A 17,913-nucleotide genomic window follows, 5' to 3' on the forward strand; every position below is an offset into this window, starting at 1 on the left:
AAAGAACATAAATCATTCCTAACGAATATATCAGTTCTAACGATCCCAGAATAAAAATATCCATCAATATTTTTGGAATACAGTAAGGCAAAACCATGTTACGAAAATATTTTATTCTACAATATTTCCTTAGTTTTGGATCCAAGTAATATAAAAAACACCAACTATTTATTCACAACAGGAGCCCGTATTTAATGTCAAATTTTACAACACATTTATCATTGAGGTATACAAGCAGTTAAACTTAAATGCAAAACTGTTTTCAAGTATGGAAGTGAGCCAGAAACAGTAGTCAAGGTACAATACAGATTATTTTCATGGTACATTATAGACGTGACACCTCTTATAGTTTTGTGATTAACTATTATCAACCTACTATAAAGGAGCTATGGTAAAACTAACAAGAAAATCCTTAAATTTATGAAAAGATTAAAACATCAAGATATCTTATCCTTCCATAAGTAAACGAAATGATGTGGATTTCCACATGAAGTTTTATAGGATTACAGGCCAGTATTGGATAAAATGATAAGAAATTCAATATCCAGGATCGCAGACCATCGCTAGAGGAAATTACACTTCCGGTGAGGAAGTAATGGATTCAGTAAGATATCTGAGAGTGTTTATAACAGGTGTAGGTTGGATTGATAATCGTTTTCCGTTCGTCGTTTGCGTCATTTACCTTTTTATAAATAAACTTGAGTAACTTTATTTGTTTTTATATTTATTATATTTATTAAAAGGATTGACAATGATTCGACTACATATATCACATAAATGACGTAGTATTTTACAATAAAAATGTATTTTGTATATTCTCCTAATTCAACCTTGCAATGAATATTTACTTTACTTAGTGCAGTTTACACTGATTCACATTGTAAAATATTTAAGCTTAGTTCAAAGATCATTAATGTTATTTAAATCTGATAGAGTCCTCGGAAAATTTGTAGTTTTGATAAATATATTTGTTGCACGTAAATCAAAATGATTAATATAATTATCAGAAATGGTTGGAGAAGATTTTTAAATACAAGTTAATAAAAAAATAAAACAAAATAGCGCAAGGCTTTAAACAATTATCAAGTAAAAAAATAAAGGAATGTATTTAAAGTTTGCATAGGTACTCTAAAGATAGTGACCAATTGCAGTTTCAAGTTTAAATTACTGCCAGTAAATTATTAATCAGTATACTTGTAAATAAGTTAATAATAAAGTTTATTTAAGATGTTAGGGATTGATTCCAACAAAAATTACCTAGTTTCTGATAAGGTATGTAATGGCTCCAGACGAGTTAAATTAACCATTTTTAACAAATAAGTCATGACAAATTTGATATAAACGTGTTGGAGCACCAGTAGATGTAAGTTTAAGCTTGAATTTTCATTTATATCCATGAGGAGTGAAGAAACCACGGCTACTAAACTACAGTGTAGGCGATAGCTTAAACCTCTTGTGCTCTCTACTCTACTTTCCAATGACAAAACCAACCGTATAATGTGTTGAACAGAGTCTAAAAAATACAATTAAATTGCAATTGAATCACCACACTAGTAAATTACCGAACATAACATAAATTCTGTATAAACTTCTCTCTTTTTACTAAATTACCTGTTCAAAGCTCATGTCCAAGCAGACAATCTGTATGTAAAGACGAACCATTTCAGGATCGTTTAAATATGGATTTTTGTGAATAGCCACTTTCAATCTAAATTTCGTAACTCTTAAGCCACTATAAAATTGCGATCATAGTGTATCTACATTATTTCTTCTGGCATAGAACATAAAAGTTTTAATTCTGGAAATTGTCGACGACGCCGACTTTAATTTTCTTAATTGTGTAAAGCACATCACGTAACGGCGTTCTTGTCGTTAGGCTGAGCTACAAATTCTGACTTTACGTGAGGATTTTGTTACTCGTGCTTTGTTAAAATCTCTTAATTTAGTTTGGAATTTGCAGTTCAAATATTAGAATAGAAATGTATAAGCCGAAAGGTTGTGAAAAACAATATTTTACATAGAATTCGTCATGTATAGGTTTTCATAATATAAGTCAAATTACACTATCTTATTTTTCAATATATTTTTTTTATATTCACTAATGCAAGAGAATTATAACTTGAGCAATTCAATCCAGGATCCATGAGCTGCTAATTAACTATGTTGTTACAAATGTAAGACGCATTGATTACAAGCGTTATACGAAAAATTGAAATATATTTTTTTATTTAGAAATTTGTTGCAATATACCTTGTTAATTACTGAACTCCTAACGTTTTAATCCAAAAAAACCATTTAATAAATTGCAATACCTAATTTTTTTTCCAACAGCTTACCAGATATGTTGCATAGCTCTGGAGACATTGTCCCTACTGCCTGTCTACTTACATGGCTGTCATGTAGCGACAGCGATTCCCTATTGTACTGTGGCATAATACTTACACCTAATTAAGATGGATTGACCAAAATCAATAGTTGTGAAAGTCATAAATGGTTTTTATTTGTTCTGTGACATATAGTTTAAAAAAAATCTAACTAAGAGTAAAACGTAAATTGAAATATCGAAAATAAAGGAATTTATATCATTGATGTAAATAGTATCTCTTAGGAAAAGGTGTGAGTAAAGAAAGTTGGCATGTAAAAAAACACAATAAATACTGAATTCTCACATGGTCCAGGGTACTTTAGCAAGAAAGGTGTTCAATATTTAGGGGCATAAGTGCTCTTAAAGTTAGGGAGCTATTTCGATCTCAAAATAGTGATTATTGATTGTAAAAGCCATATACCAGGGCAATAATCAAATTAATATAATACATTTTATAATATTTATGTTTAGATACAGGTAATTATAGTTATTTATATCGATGGTTTAGAATATAAATGATATTTTCTGTACGTCTAGCACAAGAATCAAACGGAACCTGTTGAAAATCTAGAATATGTAAATTTTATATTTTTAAAATTGCATACAAATTAAGCGCCATCGAGCGATTCTTGGTCCCCTGATATCATTTCGGTTAAATGTTCTAGAATCAATCTCTCGTAAGAATTAGAAGTATTAATGTTATAAATATATATCATTAAGATTTCGTACATATTTATAGCAAACTTCTCAAACATTTTATTTATTGAATTTTTAATTTTATTTAAATTAACCTCAAACTTTGTTAGGATATATTTGCAAATTTGCATAACCTTTTTGCTCGTGAACACAGTATAAATAATAACCGCTACGCTATTGATTGCTCAGCTGAAATAATACACACGAAAGAATTCGGTTGGTATAGTATTCATTCTCTATTCTGTTGAGAAAAACGATTTGGTATGTTAACGTTACATCACTGATCAAAGGTTCAATGATTTTTTTCTCAAGTGAAATCCTCCAAAATATATTTGAATGATTTGAAATAAAATTTTACTCATCACACTACAAAATATTTGCAAGGGAAAGACAAAGTTGACACCCAAAGGGAGGATCTAATACAAGTGTCTAGGAAGTTTAACCACAGTCCGTCTGTAAGTTAGTCTCCCTAATGTGCAATCAACCCTAACACGTATTTGCACCACATTAATATTACCAAACTGTCTAGACATTACCACAAATATCTTTAGCAATAGTTAACCAATCTGTATTGTAAACTATTTTCACTGTAACTTTAAGACCATTTTACAATGGAATCATACATACATTTAATTTGTTTTATTTTCTGGTCCATTTGCAAACTATATGTTTCTATCACTGATTGGCGTTATAAGTCACTTTAAAGGTTTAGTTCTTTATAGTCCGAGGTATGTTCGGTAAAAGATATACTCTAAGTCTATTAATATTGTATCGGAATCAACGCACCAATTAATATGCAACAAAAGTGTCATCGATATTCTCGTGGAAAACGAATAAACTATCACAAAAAATCAATCTTCTGAGTATGATGAGGATGGCGAAACTGATTCACAATTGGGGATACAACCTAGTAAAATGATCACATTATATATATATATATAAGAAAAGTAGCTAATATCTCAAAGTTTTCCTTCCCAACGTTAAGGCTTCCTGATAAGAGGTCTGATCTTGGATAAAAGGTGGGCTTTGTGGTTTCGTGAAGTTCATTCATTCTTAAGCTTTGTAATACTATTTATATACGTCGTTTGAAACTAGTCATGGATTACCATAGAAATCCTACCTAATGGATACTAAATTATCCATCTTTGAGTAACCAATTTACATTAACTTTAAAAACAATTACAGCTCAAACGTGTCTTTTATAAATAATAGCATTTTGTTATTCCTTTAACTTTCAATATAATACTTCTTGTATAATCAAAAAGGTATAATTTGTCTCCATAAAGTTACCTCAATGGAGTCTTAATATCACATAATCTCCTATGTTACATTAAATACCAGTTTTAACTGAACCGGAAATTTAAATCCCTAAGCTCAGACACTTCTCCACTTAATACAAACTTTGACCGCTTCATTTCCGGTGACACTGTTCCTTTGGAGATCAAAATTATATCAATAGTTGATTTAATAAATCTTGCACAAACATGTAGTTTATGAACAATATTTGTCTTAAGGTTATTCAACATTACATTTTGAATGGTCTTATACAACATTAACTGGATTAAAGCTTGAATTTCAGTAAAGTTGCGTGGACTAAGTTTATTTTAATATTTTGTTTTAAAGGTTGCAGCCCTGTATAGGATCGATGTCGTGCTGGTTTAGCTGTAGCTGACACTGGCTGTTACGGCAGGACTTTGCGGGCTTACGGAAATATAATTTGCTGTTAAAACGTGACCATTACTATATTTAGTTCGAAAGGATATGTTAAAATAATAAAAACCTTTGAACCATTTGACTTTTATAACCATAAATGATAACCTCAAATAGTATTCGATAATTCAATGTGTGGTGTAACAATTAGAACTTCAAATGTATCTTGGAGGTAAAAGCAGAATAAGCAAATTAAAACAATAACAATAACAAACTTTGAAGAGTTTCAGTTGTGTAAGATGCAATAAATGAGGCAAACTGTTGCAAACATAGCTTTACAGATTTATAAACCGACGTAGGATGAAATGTTAGAAATTCAATATCCAGGATGGTTGGCTATCGCTGGTGGAAATTACATATCCTGCGAGAAAAACCCCGATTTACCACTGTGATCTCATATCTTTTGTACCTGCATACATATCTGCTTCAGTTTACAACACGTTTTATTTGATTTTAATTATCTTGACACCTAGCGGGGAAGTGAGCTGGTCTAGTGGTAGATTGCGCGACTTCGGTCCCTGAGGTCCCGAGTTCAAATCTCTCTAAATCACCAATACATTTTATCAAAGTTATAGTGCCACAACCCCAAGGTCTTTTCTGAGGAAATGTGAAAAACAATGCTGGATTCGTGCCATGAGTCCTAGAAAAAAAAAAGAAACCGACACCTAGTGGTTTCTAACAATTAAATTACTCATATAATTTCCAGATAAAATTTGAAATTTTATGACATTTAAGTACTGAAATTTTATTTTTAATTTAATTCATGGTAAAATATGTTTTCTACTAATAGTTGCAAACTTATTTTGTAATTTAGCTTTTTTAACTTTTGTGTAATACAACACTACGATATATACATTTCATAAAAGCAAGTAAGATACAATGCTTAACTGCCATTAATTATTTACACGAATGTTGCCATCACCAACCTAGAAAACTTGAAACTACCAGGGGTAAATTCCGAAACTGCAAAAGAAATACATATTTGTACACCTAATAGTTTAGATAGAATAAGGCTATGTTTACAGGTATTGCAAGCAAAAAACTACTTAAGTACTCCATAAACCTAAATAAATAACTATGAATACAATAAATACATATACATACATATTATATATGAGATTTTTGAATATCCTAAAGCATTATACTTAGTTTTAAATATGAAATTTGATCATTCAATCGCATAAAACCAATCACCGACCCGTGTTGCTGTGTTACGATGTAACTACAGTTTGCGGTATATTTAGATGGTAAATGAGTATTTACAGCTTTGGAAAGCAATTACTTGCCAAACTATCGCAACCGATGATTAAATCTGAACGATTTGTCTCCATTTACAATTATAGTATACTTGCAATGAAATAGTTAGTTTAGTTATCAATTTAAAGCCTGTTTCTGTATAAAAGGGTTTGGAACTCTCAGTTGACAAAATAACAATTATCTAATAATATTTCTTTAAATTTATGCACCTATAATATTATGGAACTATATTTTTTTACCAGAAACTATATAATAGTTAAAATTAGTCTGTTATACATAAGTATCAGCTGTCTAACTAAAAAATACTTTATACCAAATAGTGTGTTTATTATAGTATCGAACAAATATAAATATCAATATTTGAAAACCTGAAACCCATATACTTATAGTACTGTATTACGAATCTCATAGATTTTAGAGCATTTTTGGTTATTTTTACAATATATTTTTGAATTCTCTTTACATTCAATATATGACTTATCAACATACAGAATAATATGTAGTTTACAGAAGACAAACTTAAACACTTTGTAATATTTAATCATGGCTGAGATGGTTACTGTCCTCGTTATCATTCAAGAAGCCTTTTTATTCTGTAAAGTGTCGTGACATTTATTCTTTAATGGTGTAAAAACAAATTTACGTAACGGCGTTCTCGTTATTAGAGAGAGATACAAATTGAGCCATTACGTTAGGCCTTTGTTATTCAAGCTTTGTAGGGTTTGCTGTCATTTATTTACACTTTCTTATAACGTTCCATTAAATTTATTTTTAATATTTTGCTGAATTAATTGCTTTACTTGGAACTGCTACTGGGGTGTGGTTTTCTATCATAATTGTACTTGATATATTATGATAATAGATAACTTTAATGGTTTCTTAGTACCTACCGAAAAAGGTTTAATGCTTTTTGTAAAAAAAAAAAAACCGGAGAGACGGAACGATATGGGACTGATGCTTATATAAACATTTTTGCTTACTTTGACCGAAGGAATCCCTAGGTAAATTATGTCCACCTTTTTAGAAAACCTTACTCAGAGGAAACTTTTTTTGATACATGCATGATTTCAACCAAAGCACATTCGATGCATTACATTTAAGGTATTTTACTATTTAATAAGGTTCATAAAATATTTTTTGTGAAACTATTTTTATTGATTTTACAATTTAATTATTAATAAACCACTATATAGAATCTAAATAACCTTTTAGATCGAAAATTTGTTGAACACTGAAAATCTGTTGTATTCCAATGTACGATGTGCTTATTTTTGGAGCGCTTAAAGGTTATAATCATGATGCTGTTCTAATCCTAACTAATAGTTAAAAATCAATCCAGGCAATCTTCCATACAATAAAGTAATTCGTTTCCTTTAAAAACGAAACTTGTATTATGAAATAAAATAAAATTTTATTCCAAAAGAATCTTTATAAAGATTTTAAAGGTATAAACCTCACTATTCAACAATGTTTATAGTTTTATAAATCTTAAGTCAAAATAAAAATAAAACAGCTTTGCATTTATAAAAATACATTATAAACACATGACTTTCATACGGAGCTTAAAACAACCACTAAAATGCAGGTTAAAATTGCGAATTTACCCTAATCAGTTGAATAATATTTCACATAGTTTGGTAAATAAACACTCTCATTTAGCCAATTTAAGTGTGTGTACTGTACAACCAGTTTTACAAAATGACAAGAGACAAGTAGTACCTGCCTTTTAGCTAGAGATACATCTCGTAGAACACTGCAATTAGTGGCTTCCTTAAACTAAACAACATTCCTTAAAGTCACTCCTACCCCTACCTAGAATTGTAAAAATATCTATTATCTCTTCTTAAACCCGTGTTTAATATTAAAATAATATTACTAGATCGTGAAAGATAGCTTTAATAGTTACAAATAACAATTATCAATTATTTAAGATGGGGAAGCCACTATGTGCGTATTGTAACCCAAATATGAGTGAAGGATGAATGTAGGATGAGTGGCACGATCTTGGAGTCTTGTTAGTGACTATGGCAGACATGTTTATTAAACAAAGCTGTTAATTAATATCCCATACAACCAATGGCGACTGTGGGACTGTTTCTTAGGCTTTGCATTTTGTGCATTACTTTATATATGGGTATCAATTTTAGTAAATAAATGTAATAAGTATTTTTAGGTTTTCCAAAGTGTGAAAAGACTTTTGGTAGAGACACAGGCAGCAAATGTCGTTTCCTATATGCATTTTATATATGTATCTATGAAGCACAAGACAGCATTTTTCAGTAATTCGTCTATTGCAGTAGAATATTTTTTTCTATTGTAGTATTATACGTACTAAAATGAAATCCTGTTGAATTTTCAAGTTAAAATACTCTTATCGTTAACATATCTATATATAAAACATGCTGACAATGTTCCGCATAAAAAAACTATGGGGTTTTCAGTGTTGTAGGAGTAATTATCTCTATTAAAACAAATAGTGATTTATATTTTATTTAGTAACGTATACGGGTTAGTATAAACCCAAGATAGTAAACTAAGATATAAACATCATAAAATGTAATATTTTATCTACAAGACTCGTATAACCGGAAATTGGTTGAACTGAAAATATAAGTTTAAACCTATTCAGTCATTGAGAAACTTTTACAATAGTCCTTCTAATCCAAACTTTGACCGTTCTATTTCCGTTCCTTTGAGAAGGATTTAAATGCATTCAATTAGCAAATGCATTAAACTTGTTTGGCGTGTTTCGTTTGCATGGTAAATTAAATCTCTATTTACTCTCAAAATATAATAATACACTGCCCTTAGTACTTAAATAAGTTTTATATAGCACTAGCTGTACCCGCGGGCTTTGCCCCGTTTAACTTTATAAGTGAGCTCGTTCGCATGGCTCAATCACGTCCTGGTTGAAGTTCGTTCGCTACGCTCATTCACTTTAAGGTTGGAGCTCGTTCGCTGCGCTCACTTGCCTTCAGGTTAGCTCGTTCGCTACGCTAACTCGCCTCCAGGTTGAAGTTCGTTCGCTACTCTCACTCACCTTTTGGTTGCAAATTAGCTGTTGTCATAAATGTAAAAGAAATAATAGTGCTGCACCCTGTAACTTACTCCTGGTTACTTACTGGTAATCCTTGTAACTTTAATGCTATTGATCATCATAGGACAGAACCAACTTGTTTAATTGAAACAGCTCTTAAGATTCATATAATTCCATTTAAATATGATAAGGTTAACATGGGAAACTCCAGAGCCACTGGGACGGAGCCCGAGAGTCCGATCAGAATAAAAACAGCTTAGTTTTCCTATTTAATGCCTAAAGAATCAGTGTACCAAATGTCAGCCTCCTAGGTAAATGAAGTAAGAGAATTAGTGATGAGTGAGTCAGTGAGTCAGTGAGGGCTTTGCCTTTTATATATATATAGATTAGTAGCATCCAATAAAACTTCATGTTAAAACCAAAACGAAAACTGAGCTTAAAATTCGTAATATTGGTATAAAAAACTAAATGTTTTAGAATGTACTGATAGAAATTGTTTGATACTGCATAAAATGCTGCTTTGAAGATTATTGAATCGATACTGGGTAAGACGATTAGAATTTCAATATCTAGAACCGTGGATGATCTCTACAGAAAATTCCACATCCGGGGAGGAAGTTATGTATTTCTCCCGGACTGAGGTTTGTAAAATATCTGGGTGATATTATATCAGGTTTTTATCGAACCTTTAAGTCATCCTACGATGAATATATGGATTTATTAACAACAAAATATTTAGAAGAAAAATTCCAATTTCTTACAAAAAAATACAACTAAAGGAGAATATATAGTATTTTTTACCCTGTGGTATACCGGGCCTTTAATTTTTTATGACTTTAACTAATAAATATAGTTCCTTAGTAGCTCATAAACGTCTTGTGTGAGAAAAACTCGAATATAAGACTGTAAGAGTTCGAAAATGTAAAACACTACTCGTATAAGGAAATGTAATTCTTAGTACATAAAACCCCCATACATATTTAATTAAAAAAATATGATTTTGAAGTGTATTTAAAGTAAGTTAATATGTAATAGGAGTAGGATTCTGATGATAAAATTCAGTAAAATATTTGATATTAGGCCACTAATATAATTTATTAACTCTTTCCTTGTATGATTCTAACCAAGGGGTTATATTTATTCTAAAAGGTTCACATGTTAAAGTACCCACGACATATTTTAGGATCATAGTATTTACGTGTAGAATTTATAACAACACAATATATCTTTTTAAATTATGTTTAAGAATTTAAACATAACATAATCTAGTATTGATTGAGCTATGATGAGATGTCTTCACTACACTCCCTGAAGGCTTTTGTAAAGCTAATAGAGTAATCTTAGCTAATAACTACAAGCATCAAACACACAACACTACACGACAGTGCAACCCTATTAATGGTCCATTGGCACTAGCATTAAGCTTACTGTTTGATCTTCCCGTTTAGGTTACGTGTAGGCCCTAAAGGTCCTATACACTTCCTTTTTCAGGAGACTTTATTATTGTAATTTTAAAGATACAACAATATAAACCATACCGAAATTAAGGATTGTTTAATACGGAGGGAAGACAATTAATACGTTTTTTTTTTAGACTATCTACAGAATTGTAAGTCCGTGATGATAATCTTTTTTCCACATCGTAAAATTCTATGGTGTAATTTTATATCCTTCTATTACATTTTTATAACATACATAGAAGGTCCCACGTAGAGGTTTAGACGGTTTGTATTGTATTAATATGTATAACAGCCCATTCATACCCCTAGCAGCCTTGACTTAAAGCATTAAGTAGGCTTTGAAAATGTTTTTGAAAATGTCACCTTCCTAACGTTTGTAGAAACTAATGGTGACATTGCTTTTGCTATCAAATTTACAGGTTTTACAGATTTTTTGCCACTTTACGATTTTGAAAATTTTTGTTGAAAGTTGATTCATTAAGTAATACTGCTTGAAACGTTAAAATATTAACCTAATTTAGCCTCCACAAGTGCATTTTTAATTCAACTGAAGTTCAAGAAATGAATTTTATTGTTAGAGAACAAGTGAAATGTCGTGCGTGTAATATTGTTTTTGGGAGCGTTGCCGAAGCAGTTAAACGATTTTTTAGATAACTAAAATGTTTTAACAAAACCCTGTACAAACTTCATGTCATTGAACAATAACCGTTATAAATACCTATTGCATACGAATGATGTTAAGTTTGAATGGTTTTATTAACTCACTAAAAGGAAAAACCCTTATACTGGAGTGTTTTTAGTAAATATAGAATCAAATACTTAAAGTTTAACAGTGACCGCTAAGTTAATAAAATATAATATATTTCATTATACGTACAATAAATATTATACAGTATGAAATTTTACATTAAATTTGTATGGGTAAGTAATATAATTGAATTGTAACACTTAGAAGACGTTTTGAGAGTCTAAATTTTGTACTGCGTTGCATTTTATAATCAGCTAAAGTGTTCCACTTAGATTACACTTTGAATTTACGCGTGTTTGAAATATACGTAACATGAAAGAATTGTAATTCCAATCAAGGTTGGATCGCCGTTGATGGATCTCCAATATCAAGTCCTTCCCACGAGGCCAGTCTCTGATTGGATTCTTTCACGCCAACCTTAAAAGCTTCATCAAGGAAAAAAGAGACATGTTGATGAACTTTTTTTAATGAAACTAATCGAATTTAATATGGTTTTAGAACGAATAGTGTATATTAATGTGTGCAGTAACATCCCTTCATTTATAAATCTTACCGTTTATTAATACAGTAATATAAATTATTTGCGGATTTTTAAACTCTTTAAATGTTTAACGGGATTTAAAGAATAATTAGTTACGGATTTATTGTTACACCATTGTATGTCACATTGTCATAACCAGTTATATTTCTGTACGGAATCGGTTCAAACCCTGGTCTAGTTACTGGAACTTTTTGTTTGATGCATCATTAATCCAAAACTCAATAGAAATATCTGGCTACGAATTCTGTCTCGGTGACAGAAAACATTACTCTTGATAGGTAGCACTCAAAAAATCTAGTAGATGAAAACCATTTTAGATGTGTTTATAAACACAGCCATAAAGATGTTATGTCTTAGTCATTAATAATACTCGGGCACCTACAAATATCTTTAAAATTGGGTAATAATCTGATCATATACTGTAGGTTATGATAAACTGTTGTTTGATCAAATAACACCAAATTGCTTTATAATAGCCTATTTTGAACATTTTCTTACATACAAGTCTTCGCTTGGTAAGAGATGAATAAAAAACATGATTTGTTGATACTTTATTTAAACATAGAATCTTGCTTAGTACATAGTATTAGTATCAAATCAATCAACTAACAGGGTTGTTTTCGACAGTATAGCAACACGACGTGGTTTATGTAGGATGTAGATTAAAAATTATAGAATAGAACACTTGTTATTGGAACGGATATTCCCAACGCAAATTTAATCTCGGTTACTCATCTATAAGTTTAATCCCACCATGTAATTTTCATATATAATATATCCAACCTAATATCACTTTATGACAATAAATCCCAGTAAATCTTAAAACTGATACATTACAAAAATACTTATAAGTAGTTATTTGTGAGTTTACCCGTTACCTAAAAAAAGGTGGTCGAGTATCGCTCACAAGGATTTTATATGAGAAATGATATATTATTGTGACACTTATATTTTCATAAGAACTCAAGAACAAATTGCATGAAAGTATGTTATAAAATAACACAAACAACGCAATAAATAAATTTATAATATTTTGTCATTAATGTGTTCTATACAAAGGTATTGTATGAATAATTTTGAACATATGTACAAATATATTCCTATCGAATCGCATTTATGTAACGAGTTTCTCATAATATAAAGTTAAAGAATGTTGAATGTTTGTTAAAATTACTTTGATAATAGTATACCTACACAAAAATATTTTTGTGTCTCGTATATTCTAGTTTGAAGTCGTGCCTAAAAAACGAAAAGAGTTTGTGATCGTTGTATTCAGATGAATTTTACTGTTAAAATTGCCGCCTACGTATATTTTTCCTAATGGTGTAAAAAGTCGTTATTACAGTCGTTAGCTGAGATATAAATGCGTTCGTTACGTTGAGCTTTTGTTACAAGAGCTTTGTTTCGTTAGCTACGATTTATATTAAACTCAACTTAAATCTTAAACTTAAAACTTTTGGCAAATTTCCTTGTGGGCAATTACTATTACTGTAGGTTGCACGTGAACTTAATCTTCTCAAGAATAGGTGATCGGCTTATATTTCCTATTAACTATTTCGGTTTTATTATTTTGTTTAAATTTTCAGTAAAAAGTAAATTGACTAACCTTTTTCAGATGAATCGAATAAAATGTCGTTACCTGTAACAACAAAGTAATTGATAAAATATTTAATAACAGCATCAACCAAGTCTGTTTGTTATCCTGGTCCAAAATAGATGCTTAATATACAGTTATTATGGATCTAATTTATTATTCGACCGTGCATAATAGAAGCTAGTAAAATCTTAGTTAGTGGAATGTGAGTGAGGAGCTGGAAAATTATCATTCCCTTTAATAACGCTAGCCCGATGTGGGCGTGTCCACTAGGGGGAAATATTGATTGGATGTTGATAAAACAAAGGGTAATTTGATTAATTACTGTTTAACCAACACTTATCGCCGGAATATTGAAACAATGCTCGGTGCTTTAATGGTAATTAATGAACGGAAATGCTCTAAATGACATATGAACAAGCGTTACACAAAATAACAACTACTGGGGTTAGAAAATGTTGGAATACATTTGAATACATTTAATATTCCTACACTGGCCGCTTGAGAATGAGAAATAGAACAATCTTAAATGAAATCATTAATTAAATTAAATGAAATCATAAATTAAATTAAATTAAATTAAATCATAAATGAATTCTTTAAACAGATAATCCTGCTGGATGCAGCTAACCCACGAAGATTGATCTTCAAGTAGCTCAGTTAAAGTTTACCGATAGTTTTAAGTGCCAACACTGCTTGGCAAAACCTCAACATACAAACCAAACCAGTTTACGTCTGCACTTTGAACTCCCATGAACCGGTAAAGTCTGGTTATTTCAGCTATATAGGACATATACAATCCCTATGACATTTTAACTTTGATAAGCTATATTATATCGACATGAAAACTGATATAAAACATAAATATATTTCATTCGCATTTTATTTGTGCATTGATTTAAAAGTTAAGATATAAATGCACTGATATAAAACATCAAATACAGATATAAATCCTTTTATTATTTTAAAAGGAAGTTAGGATTTATTTGGTGCCCAAAAGAGAGTTGAGTTTCAAAAAATTTCAAACGCGGTTTTCAACAATAAATTGATAAATTTAAACTTATAGTGGCGGATATTAAAATGCTATTTTCAATATAAATTGTTCGCTGTAGTTAAGAATACTTAAAAAGGTTGTGTAAAAATCAATAAGTTATCGATACAAACATGATGTCGGCAGATCTTTAACTGCTCACAAAACATGCTTACAAAATGCAAGTTTTCTATAATAATATTTATTCTCAATAATTTAACAAACAAACAAAAATCCTTGTTTCAAAATAAATTTTTCCCTACACAAACTTTATGACCAGCCTTTTCATTATTGAAGTATGAAAACCATTCAACTTTGATTGAGAACGACATGCATTAAGATAACTGAAGAGCCACACCTGAATCTAAGTAATTAAGTGACAAAAGTCACTTTAGTATCTGTTGTAATTCGAGTGTCCCTTATCAACATTACTCTGATAACACTTATCTGACTAATGATACCTGAAAATTGTTTCTTTACTTAGTAGGTTTATCCAGTGACAATGTTTTGTTGGTGAGTGCTTTTAAGTTTTCCTGTTGAGGGTTCCGTTTTTTTTCACGTTTCAAGACTGCTTTGTTTAAATGTATGCTGTTCTTACTAAATCTTAAGAGTTGGCAATTCAATTTTAACCTACGAAGAAAGGTTTGTTTTGGAGATTTTTCTATCCAAGGAATTGATTTAAGAGAAGTTTAAAAATATATTTTGCTTATACTGTAGCGTGGAAATATTTATATTTCAATACTAGAACATTAAAGCTAGTAGGTTGTTTGATTGTCCCGTTAGATGCAACAGTAATTCAGTTAATATAATTTATTAATTAAATATAATTCAAACATTTGTCATATCAGTCTTATTTCATAAAAAAATATTAATGATTTTACATTTTACTATTTGAATTGAATTGAATTGAAAAATTCTTTATTGTTCTTTTCAAATACAACAGGTACTTTTTCATTCATTGTCATTCATTTTCATTCATGATTTTAAAAAGTTGACCATTCATTTGCATTACTTTGCAAGAAAAAATGATAACTCATGCCTAATTTAGGAGTTTGTCATTTAAATTTGAAACCGTTCAATGAAATGCGTTTTTATACTAAACGCATGAAGAAATATTAAAATTATATCACATATTAATTTACATTATACATAAACACAATTTATTGGCTTTAAAGTACATTTATCAATTGAAATTATGCTGAAAAATAAAACTAGTACTGCTACTTAACTCTTAAATAGTTATTGGTCATTTTAAACAATTAACATCCTGCTTACCTAATTACCAAAGTTCCTGAATTATTATACTTAACTATAACATAATAACCTAATTTTTAAATCTACAGGCATTTATGGATCATTGGATTACTCTCCATTATCGCACACACACAAGAAGATTCGGTGGATCAATACATTTTAGAGGATAGCTATATTTCTGGCTATTCAAATAACGTTAAAGGTAAATTTGTATGTAATGCTGTTATAGTTTTAATTAATTTGTGCATTTGAAACTCAAAGATTGTATTAAGATGTGTTTGCTGCTCTTTTATGACTATTTTTTTAGGCCAGTGCCAGAAATATTCAAAATGCATGGCATCAAAGGAATAACCGTTGACACAATTAATGTTTTGTGGTAGCTTTAAAACAATGCTTACCGCTCATATAAGAGGAAACTTACATTTAACAAAAACAGTGGACGTACAAATATATATGTTTATGTTGGTAGACTCGCCAGTGGGATGGCGCCCAGTTATTATAAACATAACCGACTGCTTGTACAAGTCTGCGTTAAGGTTTCTGCAATGTTCCACTAAACCAAACAACACACATGGCATTGCACTACTAGACCCTTTGGACTTTAATTTGGACCAACTGGCTGAAAGGAAAACCATCAGGTTAACATATGATTTTTTAGGTATACTTTATACTTTTTGACTGGGACGGGTGGCGTCGTCCTGTAATCCAGCTACTAGGAGGTCACGAATTGTGGATATTTATTGGCATGCACTGTGAATGCGATACTCCCTGGTGTGGAATATCGTCCGCAAAAGTGAGTACTAAGACTACCCGCAGTGCTATCCTGATAATTAGACCAATTCGTATATACCAAGGCAAAAAATGTGGTTTGGATTCCACTATAAACTGTAGGTCCCTTAGTTGCCATTAGCTGTATGGGCTATTAATTAACAGCTGTGTCTAAGGAATGTCTAAACACACATTATGTGGATAGTAGTAAACACTAACAAGACTACAAGATCGCGCCACTCATCCTACACTCATCTCCATTCATACTTGGCTTAAAATACCACCTATATGTGGTCGCCATTTCATAAAAAGTATTAAGTATTAAGTATTAAGTATGATTTGGTAAATTATTCATGTAGTCAGACGACAGAGAGTGTTTATGAAACTGGGTTGGTGGTGGTTGGGTAAAGATCAACTAAATTCAAAACGTTCTATTCTTGAAATAGCCCACTTCGTCAATGAAATAGTGTGGGTCGTCATATAATGATGTAATGAATACTTGGTTGCAATTCATATAGTTGGGGAAATATTAAACCAAGCTGGCAAGATTCGCTTTATCTTTACGTACAGGTAAGTTAGTATTACAATTTATTTATGGTGTGATAAATTAATTTACGTATTTTCCAGACTTAACGGGGTTATCAACGGTACAATTTGGGAACTATCTAAGCTGGATATAAACTATGTCATCGTCACTGTGCCTTCTTTCTACGCTAAGATAATTGGAAACATTCCAAGACTTACAGTTTCGGGAATTCACGATGTCACTGGTGTTTTGGCTGGAGTTCTTCCAGTTTACGGTTCTGGTCCATACAGGTATGTGGGCGATGTTTTAAATGTTAGTATAATAATGTATGGAAAGTATAATCTCATTCTATTATTAGGCACACGGTGCGTTTAGAATGTATTTCCGATACATTGTACATGGGGACGGAGATGAGCTAGCTTATACATCGTGGACATTATTGGTGCCATGTTCAATTCCCATTAATCACCAATTATTTGTTTCTTATTGATAATGATGCAGCCTCTGTATTGATATCTTAGCCTAAATTTATGTAAAAACAATCCAGGGCTAGAGCATATAGTTAAAATAAAAGACCCTATACACACATACTTTAAATTCGTTTACATGAAAGTAATTGAAATTGAATAAGTTATCCTTCTAAGATAATCTAAAATGGGTAATACTATTCAAAATCCTAAGCCAAATATTTTAGCAGGGTGAAAATACGCAATATTATTTCAGATGCAACACAAATATTACTTTTGAAGCTGCAATCAATTGTAGAAAATCTATGTTGACCTTCGCTGTTCTATTGGACTAAAGAAGAGGTTTCCTGCGTTGCCATTTGATTTGAATGTAAAATGTCCACAAAAAGGGTTGGGAAATTTCTGCTGATTATTGCATTTGGAAATGTAAACCATTAAAGACTATCAGAAATAGCTGATA

At 30.7% G+C, this 17,913-nt stretch overlaps 1 protein-coding gene and 1 long non-coding RNA gene across 3 annotated transcripts in view; one reads left to right on the top strand and one right to left on the bottom strand.

The window, feature by feature from the left end:
• The window catches only part of LOC129001963 (uncharacterized), a 367,836-nt gene that overhangs the window by 22,865 nt on the left and 327,058 nt on the right, over positions 1 to 17,913 (bottom strand). The window lies entirely within an intron of this gene.
• On the top strand, positions 15,025 to 17,270 carry LOC129001967 (uncharacterized). Its single transcript, XR_008491516.1, has 4 exons — positions 15,025 to 15,080; positions 15,782 to 15,894; positions 16,162 to 16,330; positions 17,088 to 17,270. It is a non-coding gene; the product is annotated as an uncharacterized LOC129001967 (long non-coding RNA).

This window comes from Macrosteles quadrilineatus, unplaced genomic scaffold, assembly GCF_028750875.1.
Source record: "Macrosteles quadrilineatus isolate MER2022 unplaced genomic scaffold, UCM_ALF_1.0 Scaffold_9__3_contigs__length_116548681, whole genome shotgun sequence".
Taxonomy (NCBI): Eukaryota; Metazoa; Arthropoda; class Insecta; order Hemiptera; family Cicadellidae; genus Macrosteles; species Macrosteles quadrilineatus.